At 38.2% G+C, this 25,205-nt stretch overlaps 1 protein-coding gene and 1 pseudogene across 4 annotated transcripts in view; both read right to left on the bottom strand.

The window, feature by feature from the left end:
- ZNF148 (zinc finger protein 148) overlaps window positions 1-25,205 on the bottom strand; it is a 153,399-nt gene that overhangs the window by 109,250 nt on the left and 18,944 nt on the right. The gene's annotated exons all lie outside the window — the stretch shown is intronic.
- LOC108517415 (dnaJ homolog subfamily B member 6-like) lies at window positions 10,983-11,737 on the bottom strand (annotated as a pseudogene).

The following is a 25,205-nucleotide window of genomic DNA, read 5'->3' as shown; positions in this document are numbered from 1 at the left end:
ACAACTCATCATGAGCTAGTAACATCCACAGAGTGGACAAATGTTTTTGAAATCTTAATATTCAGTCGAACACATTTTCACAAAAAGCATACTCACCTTCTTGCATCACATTTTATTGAAAGCACTAAATTACTGCTGTCATACATCAAAGAATATAACTTAGATATGTAAAAGAAAACAAAAATAAAATAGTGAAGCAAGAAGGAAAAGGAAACATGCATACACACAAAATAATATAACCTCAAAGTATAAATTTATAAACAGAAATTCTGGAATGTCTTTCCCACACAACCATTCCTCTACCATGTAAACCCACAATTACCCCCAAGTCACCTGTCACATAGTCTGTCTCTGGAACTCTAATTCATTTAGCATCATCTACCAATTTCATGTCTTCAAGCCTCTATCCCCCTTTCTCCTCTTCCACTCCTCTCAACCAAGAATGGGGAGAAGAGAACCTACTAAGCTAGAAACTGAAACCATGCAAATACAAAAACGCAGATATAAAACTACTTGGACAACCACCCAAGTCAGTTCAGATCTTCCTCTTTGCTTGCCCTACTACCCCACTTCAGCAGTCAGTGAATATTCCTGCTTAGCAATTCTTTTAACATTTTGCTGGCTAAATAATCTTTGATTATAAACACTTGGGCAGATATAAACAGATTAAGACTAAAAATATACAGATGTTCCTTGACTTATGATGAGGTTATGTCCCAATAAGTAACAAGTTCATGCCTATAACTAAATGCCTATGCCTTTTGCATCATCATAAAGTCAAAAAATCCTAAATCAAACCACTGTAAGTAGGGAACTATTGTATTTTAAAGTAGGAGTTTTATTGTATCTATGCTATCAATCAAGATAGCAGTTGTTTCCTATCAACCAAGGACAGCAAATGTTAATAGATATACAATAATATACATAAAGACTTTTCATTTTACATGGTACAAACTTCTATACCTATATAATATTTAAGGAAATTTTCTACTAATGCCAATTTGAATAATTACGGCACAGAAATAAAATATATAAATATTTTGCAGAGGCCGTTAGCTACCACCCTTCCACTATTTAGCTTTGATAGACTGGCAATGTTCCAATATACTTACTAGCAGGTGGTCCAATGTATTAATTAAGCCAACATTTTTGTCATTAATTTAGTCAACATTTTTTATCACATGATATATATTTACAACACATTAAGATTCCTAAGACATAATAAAATACCCTGGTCTCTGTCCAAAAGCATTCATAATTTAGCAAGGATGATAAGCACATACGGAGTAAATGTTTGTGATAATAATGTGATACAATTGAAGCATAAGCAATTTATCATGGAAAAGTCAAAGCAGTGAGCAATTAACTCTTCCTTTGCTACCTTTTCAAAAGAAAAGGAAGAAGGTGATCTCTTAATGTTGATTCCACATGTAAGAATATATGCAATATATAAGTAATGAATATATGCTTTGGACTCTGCTCAGTAGTGTTCCTAGGACACTACAGGTATTAACTCAATCAAAACAACAAGCCTATGAGATTGGTATTGTTATTATTCACATTTTACAGATGACAAAACTAAAAGGTTATATAATTTACTAAAGAATATGAAAGTAGTAAGAGGCAGAACCAATCTCCTTATAAGGGTCTACAAGGCCTTACATGCACTACTGTGCTTATCCCCCACCCATCAACGACCACCTCCACCACTACCCACCCTCATCTTTCAGACCTCATTTTCTATCCTCTCCCCTTGTTCACTCCACTCCAGCAGCAGTGACCTGACCTCCTTATTGTCCCAGAATCTCCAGCATGCAGCAGAATCTACTGCACTGGCTGTTCCTCTGTCTGGAACACTCTTCCTCGAGAGATCTTTGTAACTAAATCCTTTAGCTACTACAAAGTCTTGCTAAAGTCTTGTTAATGAGGCCTCTTCCAGTCACACCATTTAAAATTACAGCATCCCACCATATACACTCAATCCCCCTTTTATCCTGTTATACATTTTGCACAGTACTGCCCACCTCCTAACATATTACACAACCGACTTATTTATGTTTTTTTCTGCCCTAACTATAAGCTACACAAGAGAAAAAAATTTTTGTCTGTTTTATCCACTGATATTTCCCAAGTGCCTAAAACAGTGCCTTACACATAAGAGACGCAGTATTTTTTAAATTATTAGTAAAGCTGGAATTTCCTCCCAGGAAAATCAGGCTCTAGAAGCTTAACCACCATACAACACTCTCTTTCTAATTATGGAATCATAGATAACAAAACTAAGGCATGCAGAAAAGTCACCCAAGGTCACATTAACCTAATAAAATGGTGAAACTTGGTCTCAAAACCAGCCTAAACGGAGTTTGGCAACATTACGTTACCCTTAGAATTTCCAGAAAAAGACTTGACTGCCTTAAAAATAAAAGAAATTTCAACATACTGATAAGTCTACTATGAACTTTATGAAACACTGTATCAAATGCACCATGGTAATTCTTAGCAACATAAATAGGTTAGTCCAATCTAACTTAATTTCCATTCTTTGTTTAAAAATAATGCTAGTAACAAATTTCAGAAGTACTCCTTCAGAAGAGCTACAAAAACTGCATGCACAATGCAACAGATAGGAAGAGCTTCTTTCGTATTTTCAAATATTTCACATTTCATGTTTTCAAATATTTCACATTTCATGTAGACAGTTTCTACTGATACAATATTTTCAAAGTATATCTTTATGTTGTTTGCAGAGTATACTTTTAGCCCACCAAATTATGTTTTAACTGTCATCTTTGCCTAGAAAAGTAAAATTGCTAAAGATGAAGTTTTATGAATTAACGTAGCAAGATACAGATAAAAGATGTGTTAGAAGAAACTCCCACAAAAATTCTGTCAAGAATATAAATTTCTAAGGCAATAAATAAAACCTTAATGTTACTCCTAAGTATGATCATCCTTTGAAAAGCCATTCATTGATAAAGAACATAGTTCTTGGTTAACTAAGGTAATCTTTCTAGAAAATCATTTTTAAAGTTTCAATGAAATGTGTAATGCTTACACATTTTAACTGTTTATACTCCCAGGAGCTCTATCAAATAAAAAGGCTACCACTGCCCTTTAAATCAAAAGCCCAAAGCAATGAAAGGATAAATTACAGCACACATGGTATAAGAATCTGAAACTAAAAATGCTTACAGTCCTTTAGCATCTTTTAACTAGAGCACATTTTACACATTATACATTTACACATTAGTCAAGTTATATTTTTAAATTAGTTCTTACTTTTATGATTTAATGAGGCTTTTTGAATGATGTTTTAAAAAGAATAAAAACTTGTTCCAGGCAAGAGATTTCTATGAATTTGTTTTGAATCTCTATAGAGTGACAATGCAAAGAACAGATGAACGTGTTCTTTAAACTTGTAATAACTGCTTTGAAATTTAAAGTTATTAAGATTCCCCCTAAGGAGTAACACTTTATATATTTTGAACTAAATGATATCTGAATGGCCTAACAGTATATTATTCATAACCATATCTATCCCAAGGAGGGATGACAGCCCAGTAAATTCAAACCACCCCAGAAATCACTTTTTTTTTTTTTTTTTTTTTTTTTGGCTTTGCTCTGTCACCAGGCTGGAGTGTGGTGGCATGATTTCAGCTCACTGCAATATCCACCTCCCAGGTTCAAGCAATTCCCCTGCCTCAGCCAACTGCATAGCTGGGACTACAGGCATGCACCACCAAGCTCGGCTGATTTTTTGTATTTTAGTAGAGATGGGGCTTCACCACGTTGGCCAGGATGTTCTCGATCTCCTGACCTCATGATCCACCTGCCTTGGCCTCCCAAACTGCTGGGATTACCGGCATAAGCCACCGTGCCTGGCCAGAAATCACCTTTCAAAAAAATAAAAAAATCAAGTCACAATCTTTAAAACTTTGCAATTGGTGTGGTTACTGCACTTAGCTGAGAAAGAAAATCCTACAAAGGAGCACTCAGATACATAGAAGTTGGCCTAGCAAAGTGAGTAAAATAAAGCCATCAAGGGAAAATTTTCACCTTCCCTTGATCTTTTCAAATCAACTAACCAATAAATATTCGTCAAAGAAGAAACCAACTGTCCATCCATGTTAGAAAAATAATGCTACAAAAGTAAGCAGTTATAAACAATGCTACAAAAGTAAGCATTTTATAAACTTTAGACTATAAACCACTAAAGAGATAGAACTTTTAAATCTAAATCACCTGCTTCCAGAAGAAACATTCCAAAACTAACCCTATCACAGAGAGGATGCTGCACTGACAAGCAACTATGTAATCCTTTCCCAGATAACGTAAATTAATTTTTAAGGTTAGTAAGCCACAAAACTTAAGGAAAAGCTGTTTAATTCTTAAATTTTTACTGAATAAACATTCATTTTGTAAACAATCATGATACATTTTGTACTATGATGATCAAGATCACCCAGGCAAACTTTGAAACAATCTTACTCAAAGACGAAACAACCATCTTCTGATAAAGTACTTTAGAGTTTACAAAGTGCTTTCACAGGTGACATTTCATTCCCCACCCCCTAAACACTCACACACAACTACCTGGGCAAGTATTATTGTTTGTCTCAGTTCTTTAGATGATGAAACAGGTTCAAGAGGTTAAGTAACGAAGATTATACACCATCTTAGTGGCAAGACAAAGACTTCAACTAAGGCCGGGCACAGCAATTCATGCCTATAATCCCAACACTTTGGGAGGCCAAGGTGGGAGGATCACTTGAGCCCAGGAGTTTGAGACCAGCCTGGGTAACAAAGTGAGACCCCATCTCTACAAAAAAAATTTTTTTTTTTAATTAGCCAGGCAAGCTGGTGCATGCCACCCAGACACTAGGAAGGCTGAGGTGGGAGGATTACTTGAGTCAAGAAATTTGAGGCTGCAGTGAGCTAGGACTGCACCATGCACTCCAGCCTGAGTAACAGAGTGAGACTCTCTCCAAATCAAAAACAAAAGCCATCCACCAGATCCTCCACCTCCTAATAAATGTCTACTCTAACATAACACCACAGGTAAGGTCATTTTCAAATTAAGATATATTTAACATTACTCTTAGCAATCTTCTAGGAATCAGAAAAAAAAGTAAACATCTTTAAAGTTCAGTGTAACACTAATAGACATAAATTTTGACATGAAGATGTTATTTACAATGATAGATACATATGTGTATAATCAGAGAAAACTCATCATTTTTATTACATGAAGTTATTGTAATAATGAAGGGAACACTAGAAAAGAATATAGAAATGCCCATTTAAAATTAAAGTTTAACACTTCATTTAACTTTGATTTTGAAGTGTCAATTCTTTGTAATCAAAAACATGTTAAAATACTATTACAAGTAATTAGCCGGGCATGCTGGTACACACCTGTAATCCCAGCTACTTGGGAGGCTGAGGCATGAGAATCACTTCAGCATGGGAGGCAAAGGTTGCAGTGAGCCAACATTGTGCCACTGCACTTGACTGTGCGACAGAGTGAGACTCTGTCTCAAAAAAACAACAACAACAAAAATACTATCACAAGTCAAAAATAAGAAGGAATGGAATTACTAGTTTTAATATAAATATAATTAAATATGGTCATTTAAAAACTTGTAAGTGGGCCACAAAAAGCCATACTCCATTTCCAGTACATCTTTTGATATTCTTCACCTTATTCAATGCCAGAACCAATCTGATCTACTCTGTCTAGAATACATGCCCAGAATTACACTAGGCACTGAACACAATGTAGAGGTGTGCCTAAACATAAAAAAAATCATATAGTCCCTGAGCTAAGGGAATAATTTTTAATCTGATTAGGAAAACTGAGATTTGTCATAAGAATCAATTAGAGAATACTAAGTAGCAGCTGCAAAGGAGCCCAGTGATTCTGTAGTTGTTGTTGTTCTTAGTGATGGGGACTCACTACATTTCCCCAGGCTGATCTCAAACTCCTGACCTCAAGGGATCCTTCCACCTCAGCTTCCCAAGTTGCTGAGATTACAGGTGTGAGCCACCGTCCCCAGCCAAAAACACTAGCTTCTATTAATGTACGGTGAACATTTTCTTATTTTGGGCCAATTTATTCTCCATTAGAAAACTAGGCAATGTAAAAGCATGACAATTTATCTTACCTTTTCCAATCTATTAATTAGAATAAATCAGTTGCATAATACAAGATTTTCAGTCTTTTTCTGAAAAATGTTTAAAAGTACTAAAATGCAGTAATGTATTATGGGAACAGTTGAAATATCTTAAATACAATCTATTAAACACATCTTTGAAGAAAATGCTCAGAATTCAAAAACTCACTTTAATTAACTAAATAACAAAATTCTGTTTATGTATAGATGCACAGGAAAATAGTACGCATCTATTCCCTAGCAACCTCTTGAGCAGGATATGACTGACTTCACAAAAACTTTAGTGTGGTTTATAAGTGAAGCATGCATTTTACATAATGCTTAAAAGTAAACAAGGCTGGGCCGGGCGCGGTGGCTCAAGCCTGTCATCCCAGCACTTTGGGAGGCCAAGACGGGCGGATCACGAGGTCAGGAGATCAAGACCATCCTGGCTAACACGGTGAAACCCCGTCTCTACTAAAATACAAAACTAGCCGGGCGAGGTGGCGGGCGCCTATGGTCCCAGCTACTCGGGAGGCTGAGGCAGGAGAATGGCGTAAACCCGGGAGGCGGAGCTTGCAGTGAGCTGAGATCTGGCCACTGCACTCCAGTCCAGCGAGGCTCCGCCTCAAAAAAAAAAAAAGTAAACAAGGCTGTACATTTTAAAACAACCAAAATAATATAATTGGATTGTTTGTAATACAAAGGATAAATGCTTGAGATGGATACCCCATTTTCCATGATGTGATTATTATGCCTGTATCAAAATATCTCATGTACCCCATATATAACCTACTATGTACCCACAACAATTAAAAATTAAAAATAAATTTTAAGTTCACAAAACATATAATTATATACCATTATTTTCAATGCTGAAATAACTCGCTGGATTGAGATGATGCAGGGACTTCAACTTCCAGTTCAGATAAAATGGCCTAGATCCTACTGCCGCTACTCACGAAGCACAACTGTAAACCATTGAAATAACAAGCAAAGGAAAATCCAAAGGTGGTAAAAAGGCAGTAAACCAATTTGGGACCCAAGGAATGGAGAAACAAAAGAGCATCAGAGTGTTTCATGTCCTCACACCCAACAGAAGAAGACAACCCAGACCTGACATTTCCCAACCACCAATCTAGCAAAAGAAAGTAGCTCAGATAGTCAGATTCCTCCCCCAAAACAAATAGCAACAACTCTCTGATGTTGTCCTGAAAACATCAGGAGAAGGAGATCAACTGGAAGCCCAAATGACAAGACCACAGGAAGCACTCTTCTTCCTTACTTGGCCTGAGACTCTGTTTTCCACCTAGAGATAGAGAGGCAAGTAGGAGAAATTCAGGGACCCAGCTGTAGCAAGTGGCTCAGGTTGGGCCAAGAACCTCTTCACTTGCCCGAAGTTACCAGGACAGGGGAGAAAAGAAGAGACCAGTAGGTGGGTCCCACCATAATCCTCTCCCATCTGTAGACAATCAGAAACCCAGCATGGGGAAACCCCTTCCAGTGGGCGCTCCAGTAGGATCAAACAAACCAAGTAGTCTGCAAAGTCTCTAAAAATTAAACTGCCACTGGAACCACTCCTAAATAAAAATGTAAATAGGGCCCAGAGCCTCCTAAGTTAACAGATAAAATGTCCATGATGTAACAAAAAAACACCTAAGAAAATCACACCATAAACGAGAAAAGAAAATCAACCAAAGCCAAAATAGAGGTAAATCAGATGTTGGAATTTGACAAGAATTTTTAAGCAAAAGTTTCAACAATATATTAACAAATTCTAGGCCGGGCGTGGTGGCTCAAGCCTGGAATCCCAGCACTTTGGGAGGCCGAGACAGGCGGATCACTAGGTCAGGAGATCGAGACCATCCTGGCTAACACGGTGAAACCCCGTCTCTACTAAAAAATACAAAAAACTAGCCGGGCGAGGTGGCGGGTGCCTGTAGTCCCAGCTACTCGGGAGGCTGAGGCAGGAAAATGGCGTAAACCTGGGAGGCGGAGCTTGCAGTGAGCAGAGATCACGCCATTGCACTCCGGCCTGGGTGACAGAGCGAGACTCCGTCTCAAAAAAAAAAAAAAACAAATTCTACCACAACAAGTGAAAAAAACACAACCAGCCATAATAAAAATGTTTCCACAATTATACATTACCCAGAAACAAGTGAAAAAATGCAAAATCTCAGCAAAGAAATAGAAGTTGTAAGACCAGCGTGGGCAACACAGTGAGATCCCATCGCTACAAAAAAATTTTTACAAATTAACTGGGCATGGTGGCATACACCTGTAGTCCCAGCTACTTGCCAGGCTAAGGTATGAAGATTACTTGAGCCTGGGAGGTCAAAGCGAGAGTGAGCTGTGATCACACCACTGCACTCCTACCTAGAAAAAAAATTAAATAAAATAAATAAGCAAATAAAAACTAAAAAGAAGAAAAAAGTAACTAAAATTACAATAAATTTTTAAGGTGGGCTCAATAAAAACATAGAGATGGGCTGGGCATGGTGGCTCATGGCTGTAATCCCAGCACTCTGGAAGGCCAAGGCGGGTGGATCACCTGAGCTCAGGAGTTCAAGACCAGCCTGGGCAACATGGCGAAACACCATCTCTACAAAAAATATAAAAACCAGCCAGACATGGTGGCTTTACACCTGTAGTCCCAGCTACTCAGGACGCTAAGGTAGGGGTATGACTTGAGCCTGGGAGGTGGAGGTTGCAGTGAGCCAAGATTGTGCCACTAACTCCAACCTGAGTGAAAGAGCCACACCCTGTTTCAGGGGGAAAAAAAATGGAAATGACGAGGAAGAGAATCGTTGAACTTGAGGACAGAAAATTAGAATTCACCCAATCTGAACAAGAGAAGAAAACAAACTGAAAAAAGTAGTAGCTTCAGGGAACTACAGGACAGTAAAAAAAGATCCAACATTCACACAATCAAAATCCCATAAAGACAAAAGAAAGAGAGTGCGGTTCAAACACTACTTGAAGAAATGATGACTGAAACATACTCAAATTTAGGGAACACTAACTTGCAGATCCAAATAGCTAAGCAAATACAAAGAGTTGATAAGCCTAATGAAATTCACGCTAACACATCATAATTAAACACTCAAAAACTAAAGACAAAAAAAAAAAAAAAAAAAACCTTGAAAGCAGCCAGAGAGAAACAACACATTACCCATAAGAGAACACCAATTCAAATGACAACAGATTTTTCATCTCAAACCACAGAGGCCAAAAATAAAAGTGGCACAGTATTTTTCAAATATTGGATAAAAGACAACTGCCAACTGGGACTTCTATATCCAGTGAAACTGCCCTTCAGAAATAATAAGGAAATAAAAGTATATTCTCAAATAAAGTTTTTAAAAAAAAGTCTCTAGCACACCTATCCATAAAGACTGGCTGAAGGAAATTTGCTGAACATAAAGAAAATGATTTTTTAAAAAAGGAATGTCAAAATATCAAAGAAGAAACAACAGAAGAATGGAAATATAGGTGTAAACAAGACTTTTCCTTCGTTAGTTTTATAAATCATATTTCATGACTGAAACAAAAGTTGTAACATCATCTGATACTCAAGACAATCATATTTAAAATTGGAGAAGGTGAAAGGTAAAATAAAAGTGAGCTTTCCACACTTCTGTTGAAGTATAAATGTTGATACTAGTAGACTAAGTCACGTATGCATATTAACAACCAAAACAGCCACTACAAAACCGAGATAGACTCAAAACAACATTTTAAGTCAAGATGGAATCCTAAATAAAGGTTCTAGTAGTCTGCAAGAAGACAAGGAAACAAACATTCACGCACTACCAGAAAAATTCTTAATTTATATTAAACCAGAAATGTAACTATTTCTGTAGAAGATTCATCCTGGCAATGTTAACTTCACAGGAGGCTAACACTACGGCTCACATTTTAAACACAATGGAAAAGCAGATCCATGCTTTTACACGTCTTTTTTAGTATGCAATCTTTTCCTATGACTAAAGTGTCAAGGCTCACCTTGGAGTACATTTAATAAAAACGCAAAGCACACATAGAGATTTACAATTTTAGAGACAAAAAGAAAAGGTCCTATTATGTGGTCCCAATGAGAGATGAAGCTAGCTGGACTTCCTGGGAAGTGGAGACTTGGAGAACTTTTCTGTCTTACAAGAGGATTGCAAAATGCACCAACCAGCGCACTGTAGCTAGCAAGAGGATTGTGTAAGATGCACCAATCAGCGCTCTGTAAAAACTCACCAATCAGCACTCTGTGGCTAGCAAAGAGGATTGTAAAATGCACCAATCAGCACTCTGTAAAACGCACCAATCAGTGCTCTGCAAAATGCACTAATCAGCACTCTGTAAAACGCACCAATCAGCAGAATCCTAAAAGCAGCCAATCGCAGGGAGGATTGAAAAAAGGGCATTCTGACAGCACAGAAACGGAACGTGGGAGGGGACAAATAAGGGAATAAAAGCTGGCCACCCCAGCCAGCAGCGGCAACCCACTCAGGTCCCCTTCCACACTGTGGAAGCTTTGTCCTTTTGCTCTTCACAATAAACCGTGCTACTGCTCACTCTTTGGGTCTGTGCCATCTTTAAGAGCTCTAACAGTCACCGACTGTGAAGGTCCATGGCTTCATTCTTGAAGTTAGAGAGACCACAAACCCACCGGCAGGAACCAACTCCAGACACACCAACAATAAACTCAAAAGTCTATGACAAATGGGGACTCTGTTGAGCTGTTTATACAAACTTTAGATTTGGTACAATTATACTGAAAGTTGGGTTCATCTGAAATGTTCAAAAAAAAAGTTTATGTTAATCCTCAAATGATGCTTATTATAGTTTAACAGTTCTGTTAAATGCACGCATTGAATTACTTGAGTTACCCAACTGCAGCAGCTGCTCCTAACTGTGTATGGTTAAGGACTTTAACTGGCCATCTTCCTCAAATTCTATTCCTTCTTGACCATTCTCAACAATTGTCTTTGTAGTGATTTTTCTGTCATTAGCCATTTTAGTAGAACCTTATATCAATTTGGAAGTGCCCATCCCACTACCACCAAATGACATGGAAGAGAATGAAGTGAAACCCGCATGACCTACTGATCTGAATGTAACAAATCTTGTATCAAAAGAAGAAAATCCACTTCCAAAAGATGGAAATCCACTGAATGTGGAAAAAATGACTCTGTCCCTTGGCTTCCTCAGAGACCCTATTCCAAAAAAAAAAAGTCCTCAAAAGGGTCTTCAAAGAAGTCAAATAAAAATGGGTTCCTTCCACCAAAAAAAAATTCCCTGAAGACATCATCTGGGTTACAGAATGTGAAGCCAAACTCAAATGGACTGTCAAAATGACTTCCACCTCCTCCACCACCATTTAATCCTTCTTTGCCATATCTGTTATAGATGTACCATCTTTTAGCATCTTACAGCACCTCACATGCCTCAGCCACTTGTTTTAATTTTCTCTCTGTTTCTTCTTTATTCTCAGGAATGTAATCTGGGTGCCACTTCAGTGCCAGTTTTCATTATGTTTTTTTAATATCCTTGGGTAAGGTATGTCTCTGCACACCTTCATAGTAATCCAACATGTTTTAGCAGATTGTTGGAAGAGGACTGAGGATGCAGGTGGCAGGCGATGGGACACAGGGGAGGTGGGGCAGTGGCCTGGATGCTCTGGGCTCCGGATCTCCTCTCAGCTAGCCTGAGTAGATTTTTTTTTAATGGCCCAATTATATGTTGCTTGCAAGAAATTTAAATTCGGCAACATAACAAAAAGCACAAGAATGGAAAGATATAACAATAAATTTTTTAAAGCAGAGTGGCTACATTAATAGCACAATCAACCAACAGGGTCTTATTGACACATGTAGAGAATATTCCACTCAATAACAGCAGAATACACTTTTTTTTCAAGCACCCATGGAACATTCACCAAGGCCATAAAACAAACCTCAAAAAACTTAAAAGAACTGAAATGGTAACAGTGTATTTTCTAACCATAATCTACTCAAACTAGAAATCAGTAACAGAAAGACAACAGGAAAATCTCTAAATAGAGGAATAAACAACACACTTTTAAAAAGTCCATGGATCAAAACAGAAGTCTCAAAATTTTAAAATATACATAAAAATAAATGAAAACAAAAACAAAACACACATCAAAATACATGGGATGCAGCTAACAACAACCGGACGCACTAAATGCTTACATTAGAAATGAAGAAAGATCTAAAACCAGAAACTGAATTACCAAAAGAAACTAAAAAAGAGCAAAATGAAGCCAAAGGAAGGAATTATTTAAAGAAGAAATAAAAGAGGAATATAGAGAAAATCAATTAAGCAAAAAATTAATAAGCCTCTAACAAAACTAACAACAACAACAACAAAAGACAAAGAGAAGACACAAAACATCAAGTATGAAACAGAGGACATCAGTACAGATCTATAGCAATTTTAAAAGAATGTAAGGGAATACTACAAACAATTTTACGCTCTTAAATTTGACACCAACTTCTCAAAACCACACTAGCAAAACACAACCAAGATGAAATAGAGAATATAAACAACCCCATAGTCATTAAATAAAACTGACTTCTTAATTTAAAAGTTCCCTCAAATGCTGCCAAAAACAGACAAACAAAGAAACCTGCAGGCTCAGATGGCTTCACTGGTGAATTCTACCAAACATTTAATGAAGAATTAATACCAACTGTTCACAAACTCTTCCCAAAACTTGGGGAGAATATTCTTCAATTCATTTTATGAGATCAGCATTACTATTACCAACACAAGAAAAAGACATCACAAGAAAAGAAAATGACAAGCCTATAACTCTTATAAATGTAGCTGCAAAAATTCTCAACAAAATACTAACAAACCAAATCTACCAACACACAGAAAGGATTATGCATGACCAATCTCAGAAATGCAAGTTGGCTTAAGATTTGAAAATCAATATAATACACCACATCAATAGAACAAAGGCCAAAAACTTTTATTTTGGCAAATCATCTTAGATGAAGAAAACATATGATGAAATACAAAACCATTTACACAATAAAACACCCAACTAGGAAAGGGAACTTCCTCAACCTGATAAAGGCCATCTATGAAAAATCAAAGCTAATATCATATTTAAAATAATAAGTGCTTCCCCCTGAGATCAGAAATAAGACAAGGATGTCTGCTCTTGCTACTACTTCTATTCAACACTACAGTAGAGGTTCTAGCAAGGTAAATGATCTGATTTGGTTCTGTACCCCACCCAAATTTGATCTCGAATTGTAATCCCCACATGTCAGGGGAGGGACCTGTAATCCCCACATGTCAAGGGAGGGAGATGACTGGATCATAGGGACAGTTCCCCCATGCTGTTCTCAAGATAGTGAATGAGTTCTCACAAGATGTGATGGTTTCATAAGCATCTGGCATTTCCACTACTTGCACTTCTCTCTCCTGCCAACACGTGAAGAAGGTCCTTATTTCCCCTTCGTCTTCTGCCATATTTGTAAGTTTCTTGAGGCCTCCCCAGCCAATTAAACCTATTTCCTTTATAAATTACCCAGTCTTGGGTATTTCCTTATAGCAGTGTGAGAATGGACCAATACAGTAAATTAAGCAAAAAATTGAATTAAATGACATTAATATTGGGAAAAAAAAAACTGTCTCTATTTCCAGATGACATGATCACATAAATAGAAAACCCTACAGAATCCACTAAAGCTACTAGAATAAACAAGTTCACCAAGGATTCAAAATTTACAAAAATCAACTATATTTCTATAGACTATCAATGAAAATTCAAAATAAAATTAAGAAAATAATAAACACTTATAATAGCAGCAAAAAAAAAAGTGCTTGGTAATAAATTTAACAAAACAGCTACAAGACATGTACACTGAAAACTACAAAACATCCCTGAAAGAAATTAACAAAGACCTAAACAAATATCTAATGTTCATAGACTGAAACATTTCATATTGTTAAGATGAAAATACTTCACCAAATCACCTACTGATTCAGTGCAACTCCTATCAAAACCCCAGAACCTTTTTTTGCAGAAATGGACAAACTAATGCTAAAATTCATATGGAATTGCAAAGGACCAAGAAAATCCAAAACAATCTTGAAAGAAAAGAACAAAGTTAGAGGATGCATACATTCTGATTTTAAAACTATCAAAGCTACAGTAATCAAGACACTGTGGTACTGGCATGAAGATAAACACATAGATCAAGGAATAGAATTTAGAGTCCAGACATAAATAACTACATTTATGGTCAATCTTTTTTGTTAAATTTTATGTATTCTTTTTTTTTTTTTCCTGAGACAGGATCCTGCTGTCGCCCAGGCTGGAGTGCAGTGGCACGATCTCAGTTCACTGCAAACTCCACTCTCCAGGTTCAAGTGATTCTCCTGCCTCAGCCTCCTAATTTTATGTATTCTTTTTATAGAGGCGGGGTCTCATTATGTTGCCTGGGCTCAAAGATCCTCCTATCGCAGCCTCCCAAATAGCCGAGGCTACAGGATTGTGCCCACTGCACCAGGCAAAGTCAACCAATTTTTTGACACCAAGACAATTAAGTAGAGAAACAAGTTTTTTCAACAAACCAGTGCTAGAACCAAAGAATATCTACATGCAAAAGAATGAAATTGGATACCTTCATCATTCCATATATAAACATTAACTCTAAATGGATTAAAGACCTGGCTCAATGGCTCATGCCTGTAATCCCAGCTAACGCAGGTAGATTATTTTCGCCCAGGAGCTTGAGACCAGCCTGGGCAAGGCTATCTCTCCAAAAACATACATACATACATACATACATACATACATACATACATACATACATAAAATAAATTTAAAAAAATTTTTTTCTACAAAAAAAAATGTTGTTTCTACAAAAAAAAACCAACAAAAATTAGCTGGGCATGGTGGCACGTGCCACAGTCCCAGCTACTCAGGAGGCTGCAGCTGGAGGATTGCTTGAGCATTGGTTGAGCCTGGGAGATCAAGGCTGCAGTGAGCTTTGATCATGCCACTGCACTCCAGCCTGGGTGACAGAGCAAGACCCTGTCTCTAAGAAAAAAAAAAAAAATAGTTAAATGAATTAAAGACCTATAAGTAACAGTTAAAGCTATAAAACTGTCAGAAGAAAAGTCTGGTGTGGTGGTGCATACCTGTAGTCCCAGCTACTCAGAAGGCAAAGACAGGAGGATCACTCAGGCCTGAGAGGTCAAGGCTGTAGTGAGCTGTGATAGAACCACTGCACTTCAGCCCAGGCAAAAAAGCAAGACCCTGTCTCAATTAAAAACAAAACAAAAAACAAAAAAAAAGCTATACAACAGCAATAGCATCAAAAGAATATTTAAAATAAACTTAACTAAGGAGGCAAAAGACTTGTACACACCGAAAACTACAAAACACTCATGAAAGAAATTAAAGACACAAATAAATGGAAACATATCCCATGTTCATGGATTAGAAGACTTAATGTTAAAATGTCCATACTACTCACAGTGATGTACAGATTCAATACAATCTCAATGAAAATCCCAATGGCATTTTTTACAGGAACACAAAAACAATCCTAAAACCCAAAGAGAACCACAAAAGCCCCCGAATGTAGCCAAAACAATCTTGAAAAAGAACAACAAAATTAAAGGCCTCACACTTCCTGATTTCAAAACATATTAAAACAGTATGGTACTGGCATAAAAACAAGACATACAGACCAATGGAACAGAACAGAAAGCCCAGAAATAAATCCAGGCATACAGAGGCAACTGATCTTCAAGAAAGGTGCCAAGAATCTACAACGGGAAAAGAACAGTCTCTTCAATAAATGGTACTGGGAAATCTGGGCAGCTATATGAAAAAGAATTGAAGTTTGACCCTCATTTTACACCATACATAAAAGTCAACTCAAAATAGATTAGAAACTTTAATAAGAGCTGAAACTGTAAAACTCCTAGAAAAAAACATGGAAGAAAAAGTTTATGACACAGCTATGATTTCTAGGATTTGACACCAAAAGCACGAGCAACAAGCGTAAAAACAGACAAGTGAGATTACATCAAGCTAAAAAGCTTCTACAGAGCAAAGAGATCAATCAACAGAGCAACCAGGCAACTTATGGAATGGGAAAAAATATTTGCAACTACACATCTGCTAAGGGGCTAAAATCCACAATATATAAGGAACTCCTACAACTCAATAGCAAAAAATAACAAATAGCCTGCATTTTAAATGGGCAAAGGACCTGAAAAAATATTTATTCAAAGACGACATACAAAAGGGCAACAGGTATATAAGCAGATGCTCACCATCAGTAATCACCAGGAATATGCAAATCAAAACCACAATGAGCTACCATCTCACACCAGTAAGAATGGCTATTATTAAAAATCAAAAACTAACAGACGTTGGTGAGGCTGTGAAGAAAAGGGAACACTTAAATATTGCTGGTGGAAATGTAAATTAGTTCAGCCACTGTGGAAAACAGTTTGGAGATTTCTCAAAAAACTTAAAACAGGCGAGATGTGGTGGTTTACACCAGCACTTTGGGAGGCTGAGGCGGGAGGATCACTTGAGTCCAGGAGTTTGAGGCTGCAGTGAGCTATATGATCTCACCACTGCACTACAGCTCAGATGACAGAGCCAGACCCTGTCTCAAAAAACAAACAAACTTAAAACAGAGCTACTATTCGACCCCAAAATCCCATTACTGGGTGTATATCCAAAAGAAAGAAATCATTATACCAAAAAGATACATGAACTTGTATGAACAACCATTATCCAAAAATAAAAATAACAAGTATTAGCAAGGATGGAGAAAGTGTAAACCCTGCGTACTGTTCATAGGAACGTAAAATGGTGCAGACACTATTTTTTTTTTTTTAAAGTTCAGAGGTTCCTCACAAAACTAAAAAAAGAACTACTATACGTTCCAGAAATCCCACTTTTGCATATTTATCCAAAAGAATTGATAATGGGTTTTGGGTTTTGTTTTGTTTTTTGTTTTTTTTGAGACAGAGTCTCACTCTGTCACCCAGTGGTGCAGTGGCGTGGCACAATCTCGGCTTACTACAGCCTCCATCTCCCGGGTTCAAGTGATTCTCCCACCTCAGACTCCAAAGTAGCTGAGACTACAGGCATGCGTCACCAGGCCCAGCTAATTTTTTTGTATTTTTATTAGAGATGGGGTTTCACCATGGTGGCCACGCAGGTCTCAAACTCCTGACCTCAAATGACCCGCCCGCCCTAGCCTCGGCCTCCCCAGGTGCTAGGAGAACAGGCGTGAGCCACCACCATGGATTTCTGAGGAAATATTCACACTTATGTTCACTACAGCAGTGGTCCCCAACCTTTTTAGCACCAGGGACTGGTTTCATGGAAGACATTTTTTCAATGGATCAGGGATGGTTTCAGGATGAAACTGTTCCACCTTAGATCATCAGGCATTAGATTCTCAAAAGCAGCATGTAAAATAGATTCCACTGTTAACAACAGGCTTCATGCTCCCAAGAGAATCTGAGAGAATCTAACACCACTGCTGATTTGACAGTAGGCAGAGCTCAGGCAGTAATGCTCACTGACCTGCCACTCACTTCCTGCTGCGCAGCCCAATCTGTAACAGGCCTCGGACTGGCAGCGGTCCATATGTGTATACATACATACACACAATGGAACATTATTCATCCTGAAAGAAGTAAATTCTATAACGTTGACAACATGGATGAACCTTAAGAACATAAGTGAAACAAGCCAGTCACAGGAGGCCAAATACTGTATGATTCCACTTTTGCTGAGAAAGATTCCACTTTTATGAGGGATCTAAGATAAAGTCAATCTCATAGGAGCAGAAAGTAAAACAATGGTTGCCAGGGGATGACGGGACGTAGAAATGAGGAGTTGAGGCTGGGTGTGGTGGTTGAAATGAGGAGTGAAATGAAATGTGGAGGTAGAAATGAGGAGTTGAGGCTGGGTGTGGGATTACACCTGTAATCTGATTACACCAGCACTTTTGAGTGACCAAGGTGGGAGGATCGCTTGAGGCCAAGAGGTCGAGACTAGAGTGAGCTGTGATCGCACCACTCCACTCCAGCCTGGGCAACAGAATGAGACCCAGTCTCTACAAAAATAAAAAAAGAAATTTTAAATTAGCCAGGCGTGGTGGCAGGCGCCTGTAGTCCTAGCTACTCAGAAGGCTGAGGTCAGAGGCTCGTTTAAGCCCAGGAGGTTGAGACCGCAATCCGTTACTGCGCCACTGCACTCCGACCTGGGCCACAGAGTGAGACCATGTTTCAAAAAAAAAAAAAAAAAAGTGAACAGTTGCTATTCAATGGGTGTTGTTTAAGGTATCCAAAATGAAAACGTTCTAGAGATCTGCTGTACAACATTGTGCTTATAGTTAACAATACTGTATTGCACACTTAGAAATTTGTTAAAAGGGTAGATTTCATGTTACGTATTTTTTATTACAATAAGAAAATTTTAACTGTTATGCTTCAAAAGACACTATCAAGAAAGTGAAAACAACCCACAGAATTGGAGAAGATATATGCAAATCATTTAACTGATAAGTCTAAGATGCAGAACATATAAAGAACTCTTAAAACCCAACAATAAAAAGGCAACCCAACTAAAAAACAGGCAAAAGATCTGAAGACATTTCTCTAAAAAATACATACAAATGGCCAATAAGCAGAAGAAATGATGCTCCACAGCATTAGCCATCAGAGACATGCTAATCAAACCATGAAATACTGCTTCACACCCATCAGCATAGCTATAATCAAAAAGCCACTAAGAAGGGTAATCAAGGATATGGGGAAACTGGAACCCTCATATACTGCTGATAGAAATGCAAAATGGTAAAGTTGTTTTGAAACATAGTCTGGCCGGGCGTGGTGGCTCAAGCCTGTAATCCCAGCACTTTGGAAGGCCGAGATGGGCGGATCACGAGGTCAGGAGATCGAGACCATCCTGGCTAACACGGTGAAACCCCGTCTCTACTAAAAAAATACAAAAAACTAGCCGGGCGAAGTGGCGGGCGCCTGTAGTCCCAGCTACCGCGGAGGCTGAGGCAGGAGAATGGCGTGAACCCGGGAGGCGGAGCTTGCAGTGAGCTGAGATCCGGCCACTGCACTCCAGTTCGGGCAACAGAGCAAGACTCCGTCTCAAAAAAAAAAAAAAAAGAAACATAGTCTGGAAGTTACTCAAATGGTTAAACAGAGGTACCACATGACTCAGCAATTTTTCACTCCTAGATACACATATACACCAAAGACATTAAAACAAATGTTCACATAAAAACTTGCACATGGACGTTCACAGCAGCATTACTCACAATGGCCAAAAATAAAAAAGTGGAAACAACCCAACAAGTGATGAATGGATACAGAAAAAATGTGGTAAGCCCATATAATAGATTACTATTCAGCAATAAAAAGGAATCAACTGCTGACACATGCTACATCATGTAACATTACACTAAGTAAAAGAAGCCAGACATAAAAGACCATCTACTTTATGATTCCATTCATATGAAATGTCCAGGCAAAGTCCTAGAGACTGAAAGTAGACTAGTATGCCAGGGACCAGGAGGAACAGGGAATGGAAATTGACTGCTAATGGGTAGTTTCTTTTTAGGGTGATGAAAATGTTCTAAAATTGATTATGGTGATGGCTGTACGACTGTGTAAATATGCTGAAAACAACTGAACCGTACAGCTTAAGTGGGTGAATTGTATGGTACACAGTTATACCTCAATAACACTGTTTAAGAAAAACTATATGATGGCTGGAATTTGCTTCAAAAATGATACGGAAGATCTAAGTAAACGGAGAACTATCCTGTGGTCATGGACTGAAGGACCTCTATACAATAAAAAAAAAATCTTCTCGAATTCAACTATAGGTTTATTCAATTCCTATCAAACTCCCAGCAAGATTTTTTTTGTAGATACAGATGTGATTATTCTAAAATTTATATGGAAAGGCAACAAAACCAGAGGAGCTAAAACAATCTTGACAGAGAAGAATGAAGTGAGAGGAGGCACTCTACTCAATAAGACTTACTATAAAGCCATAATAATGAAGACAGCGTGGTATTGGAGGGAAGACAGACACACATATCAATGGAAGAGAATAGAGAACCCCAAAACAGACCAACACAAATATGTTCAACTGATTTTTGAACAGTTTGGAAGTTTCTTAAGTAACTAAACATGTACTTGCCATACAACCCAGCAATCCCACTCTTGGGCACTTATCTCAGAGAAACGAAAACTTTTGTTTACAAAAAACCCTGTACACAAATGTCCATAACCTCTTTATTCATAATAACAAAATACTGCAACATACTAAAAGTTCTTCAACAAGTGAATGGCTAAACAAAGTATGTATACAAAGCATACATACATAAACAAAATACGTCATTCTGGAAAGAACGAAACTATGGATAGTGAACAGTTTGCCAGGGTACAAGGAGTGTTGGAATGGGATGGGAATATAAAGGGATAGCAAGAGGAGTTTCCTTTGTGATGATGCAATAGTTCTGGATCTTGGTCTTGGTGGTAGTTACATGAATTTATATATGGGATAAAACTGCTAGAACTGCAAACACACAAAAATGAGTGCAGGGTTAAAAAACAGCGAAAATGATATAAATTCTGTAGTGTGGTTAACAGTAATATACCAATGTCAATTTCCTAGTGTTGCTGTCTTACTAGAACTTTATTAAGATGTCTGGGTGAAGGGTACACAGGACTCTGTACCAATTCTACCACTTCCTGTGAGTCTATAATTTTTTCAGAATAAAGGTTTTTTCTGTTTTTACATAGTAGAGACAGAGTTTCACCATATTTCCCAGGCTGTTCTTGAACTCCAAGTTCAAGAGAATCACCTGCCTTGGTCTCCCATAGTGAAAGGATTACAGGCATGAGCCACGGTGCATGGCCCAGAATAAAGTTTAAAAAAAAAAAAAATTAACATGTGAGGCCAGGTTCAGTGGTTCATGCTTGTAATCCCAGCACTTTGGGAGGCCAAGGCAGGAAGATCATGTGAGCCTAGGAGTTTGGAACAGCCTGGGCAACACAGCAAGACCCCATCTCTATATAAAAACTAAAAAAGAGACAGGAGAGACGGGTAAGGTGGAGGTATAGATGACATAAGCTTAGCCATTAATTGCTATATGAGAGTTCATAATATTCTATTTTTCATTCAGTTTTTCCATAATAAAAGGCTGACAGAAATATAAGAAAGCCATATTAAAAGCAGTTTCTCTTGATTCCATTTTCTTTATGCTAATATGCATTTTAAGTTTTTTCTATTAAATAAATTTCTTACATAAAATTTAAATTTTAATTTTCAAAATTTTTTAAAATTTAAATGTCAAATATAAATTTTAAGGAAATCTTTGCTCACATTGTCTTTTTGCAGATGTCCACAGCTCCTGGGGCCATACAAATCACACTCAGACATGCAGAGCTGGAAAACCTAGTTCACTTTTTTTGCTTTTTTTTAAGGAAAAAAAATTTAAATATAAAAGAACCCCATTGAGAGAACACTTATTCTATTTTATGGAATTAAGTGTTGCCCAATTTTTTAAAAAATTAATTTAAAAAAGAACCCCACTGATACTTCTTCTGACAATACACTGCTTAAGCAATCTGAAAATATTTCATCTAAATATCCAATTTATATTTCCCCAATTACATTTCACCTGAAGGTTTCAGTATCTTTTTCTTAACTAAGGGGACTTGCTATAACACATTTACAATCAGCACAATAATTCACCACTTTAGTGGTCCTCACACAACAGAATAAACGTGTTAAGTTCAAGATATCCTAAGATGTTTCAGTAATTCTGGTTGAGTTTGCATTCAAAATTTTGCCTAAGCTAACTAACTTTAACTGTTTTGTTTTAAAAGTATATGTGGTCTTTTAAATTTTCAGACATTTTCTTAAAAGCAGCCACTGAAAAGTTTACAGTGGTAACAATACCATGCTGAAGAATTCAAAATATGTGTGAATCTGAAAAGTAATTCATTGAAAGAGAGTATTTCTCACAATGTGATTATTTAAAATTGTAATTTGATTAAATTTATCTGTATGAAGCAAAAGTGATGCCACACCCTTTCCCTCAGCAATGATTTAAACTAAGAAGTAGAAGTAAAAAGACACCTGAGCTCTGCATTATCTGTCCAACCTTGGGTAAGTCACCATCTCTCCAAAACTCAATTTCTTCATCTACATACTGAAGGAGTTATACTTGTTAATCTTCCAGCTCCACAATCCTGTATTCTAATGTTCTAATATATACTTCACAACCTTTGACTCATGATCACTCTAATGACAACACTGGAAAAAGATTTATAATATACATGATATAGAGATATCAATTACATTACAAATAACTTTCACAGGTTTAAACCATTTGGGAGAATGTTACTCTCAATACATCAGATCAGGGTTTTGTCAACATCAGCACTACTGACATTTTGCACTGGATAATTTCTTTATCATGGGGACTGTCACATGCATTGTAGGAGGTTTATCTACCCACTAGATGCCAGTGGAACCCCCCCAGCATGCTGACCAAAAATGTCCCCAGACATTCAACAAAATCACCTCTGGTTTGAGAACTATTGCATTCGATTTAAAATGTCCAGGGTTGTTTGGAGAAGGGAAAAAGGAAGAAGACTGCTTTTGTTTTGTGATATAGGAGGAACGGCATAAGAAAGGACAGGAATGTTTTCCAGCAAAACAAAAGGTCAGGCTGGGCACAGTGGCTCAAGCTTGTAATCCCAGCACTTTGGGAGGCCAAGGAAGGAGGATAGCTTGAGGCCAGGAGTTCGAGACCAGCCTGCTCAACACAGTGAGACCCCAGTCTCTAAAAAAAAAAAAAAAATTGCAACTCACATACTGAAAAAAGGTACCCTCTTGTATGAGGCCTAGTGAAAACAATTAAATATTGTTGTGTGGCTAATGCAGTAACAATGAGAATAAAAGTATATAAGCTACGGGGAAATCTGTACGTATTCCATCCATGCCTTGTAAAGAATCCTCAATAAAGAGGTCCAAAGGTTTTTAACAGAGAGTAATGACATTAACTTAATTCCTCTTAGCATTTCAAGGAGGCTAAAAGTGCTAAAGTTACTCCCTATTCTAACCACTGAGAACACTCGCATGAAAAACATATCTTCCCCCAGTTAAATACCATAAGCATCTACCTATTGTAATAAAATGTAAATGCGGTACAAATCCCACTAGAAGTAACACTGTGGAATATCCTCAGGTCCTCTGTTTTTAAAGAAAGGCCAAAAAAATCCAGTGTGGAGAAATTACATTTAAATGTTATAACAGAAAAGTAAACGTTCACACGTTCACTTTTTGGCTCAGCCATATTTTCCACCAAACAGACAAATACCCAGTTTCCTTAGTCTATTCTTGGATTGGTCACCAGACTGGGCATGAGAAACCCAGAGTCTATTCCCAGCTCTAAAACAGACTGGTAATCTCAAGCAAATTATTCAGTCAGGTTAAGGTTCTATACCTGTATCATGCTAACAATACTGAAAATCTGCTCAGAAACAAGCACAGAGAAACCCAGGACTTGCTCCTGCACCCAAAGGACAACTGCAAACATATTTTTAGATTTATTAAATCTAAAAATCTGAATAGGATTTTATCTATAGCAACATTTTAACATCCTTGAAATTTCCAAACTGAGTGGTGCCTTTACCACTACCCTCTATAAAATTAAGAAACGCTTTTTTAATCACACCATGCCTAATTTTGCAAAATTCTTCACGTAAACTCAACAAATCACAATTATTATGTAAAACAAAAAGCTGTTTTAAATTCAAGCTGTTGGAAAGAGCTTCAACTTTTGCATTTCCAACTCTAGCTTTCAGTCTACTGCACAAGTAGTTCTTTCCTGGCATCGTAAAAGGTGTTTCACAAAGTCTGGAGAGCAAAAGTTTGCCCCCCAGCCCAATTCTGGAAAGGCCTTAGGATTGTTCTTACCACTAGACAGGCAGGGGTTTTAAATATAAGGATACAGGTGTACATTTTTTGCTCTTAATACCCAGTAAAAAGCTGTCTAGTAAAGCAAGTTACCTGCTGAACTTTTCACAGACATGAAACTGTAAACACAATGCAGTTCAACAGAAGATTTATAAAAGAGGAATAAGAGGAAAACCGGGTGTCCATTATCAGCCTTCGGCTGCCCCCCACCCCCGCTGTCTGGCGTACACTTGTTAGTGGCTGCGGAGAAGCCACTCACAGAGTTTCCCATCCCGCTGAGGGAAGGAGCCCTCACTGCGCCAGCGGGGCAGACCCACAAGGCACGGTGTCTGGGAGGTCTGGCCGCCGCAGACGTCCCCGCCGAGGCCCCAAGTGCGCCACCTTCTCTCCGCGCCCCTCCGCCTCCTCTCTGCAGATGGGCGCACGCGCACAAATACACGCACGCACGCACGTACACACAAAAGGAAGTCATGGAAGGTGCTGCTCCCTGCACACGGGCACACTCGCGCGGGGCACACTCGCGCGGGACACACAAACACACCCCAAAAGGGCGCGTGCAGGGTTCGCCAGACGGTGGGCAAAGTCTGTCCTCCCCGCCCCAGGGCCTGCTCACTTCAGGGAGCGCCCACTCGCCCAGCCACGGGCCCAGAGCGCACAGACCCAGGCGGGCAGCAGCCCACCCGCCACCACGCAGCTCCACGCCGCTGCTTCACAGCCGCCAAGCGCACAGCCAGCACAGTCCCGCCCGAGAAGCTAATAGGGCCCGGGCTGCAAAAGCCCAGGGAATATCAGGGCTCCCTACTTCCAAGTTTCTTTAATAAAAATATTACATTTAATGATTCTTGTCAATATCCTCACCCCTACAAACCATGGCCTGTTTAAATCCCTTTCCTTAAAGAACCAGTTATCAATAGTATCCAACAAAGCACCACAGAACACAGCTTTATATTATCACACAGCCTGACAGTAAGAAATCTTTCAGTAGACTCTGCCTTAATCCTTCCTCTTACTCTCTAACTTTT

This window comes from Rhinopithecus bieti, unplaced genomic scaffold (assembly GCF_001698545.2).
Source record: "Rhinopithecus bieti isolate Rb0 unplaced genomic scaffold, ASM169854v2 scaffold_39586, whole genome shotgun sequence".
NCBI lineage: Eukaryota > Metazoa > Chordata > Mammalia > Primates > Cercopithecidae > Rhinopithecus > Rhinopithecus bieti.
Note: the sequence above shows the minus strand (reverse complement) of the source record. Positions and strands in the feature narration are given on the sequence as shown.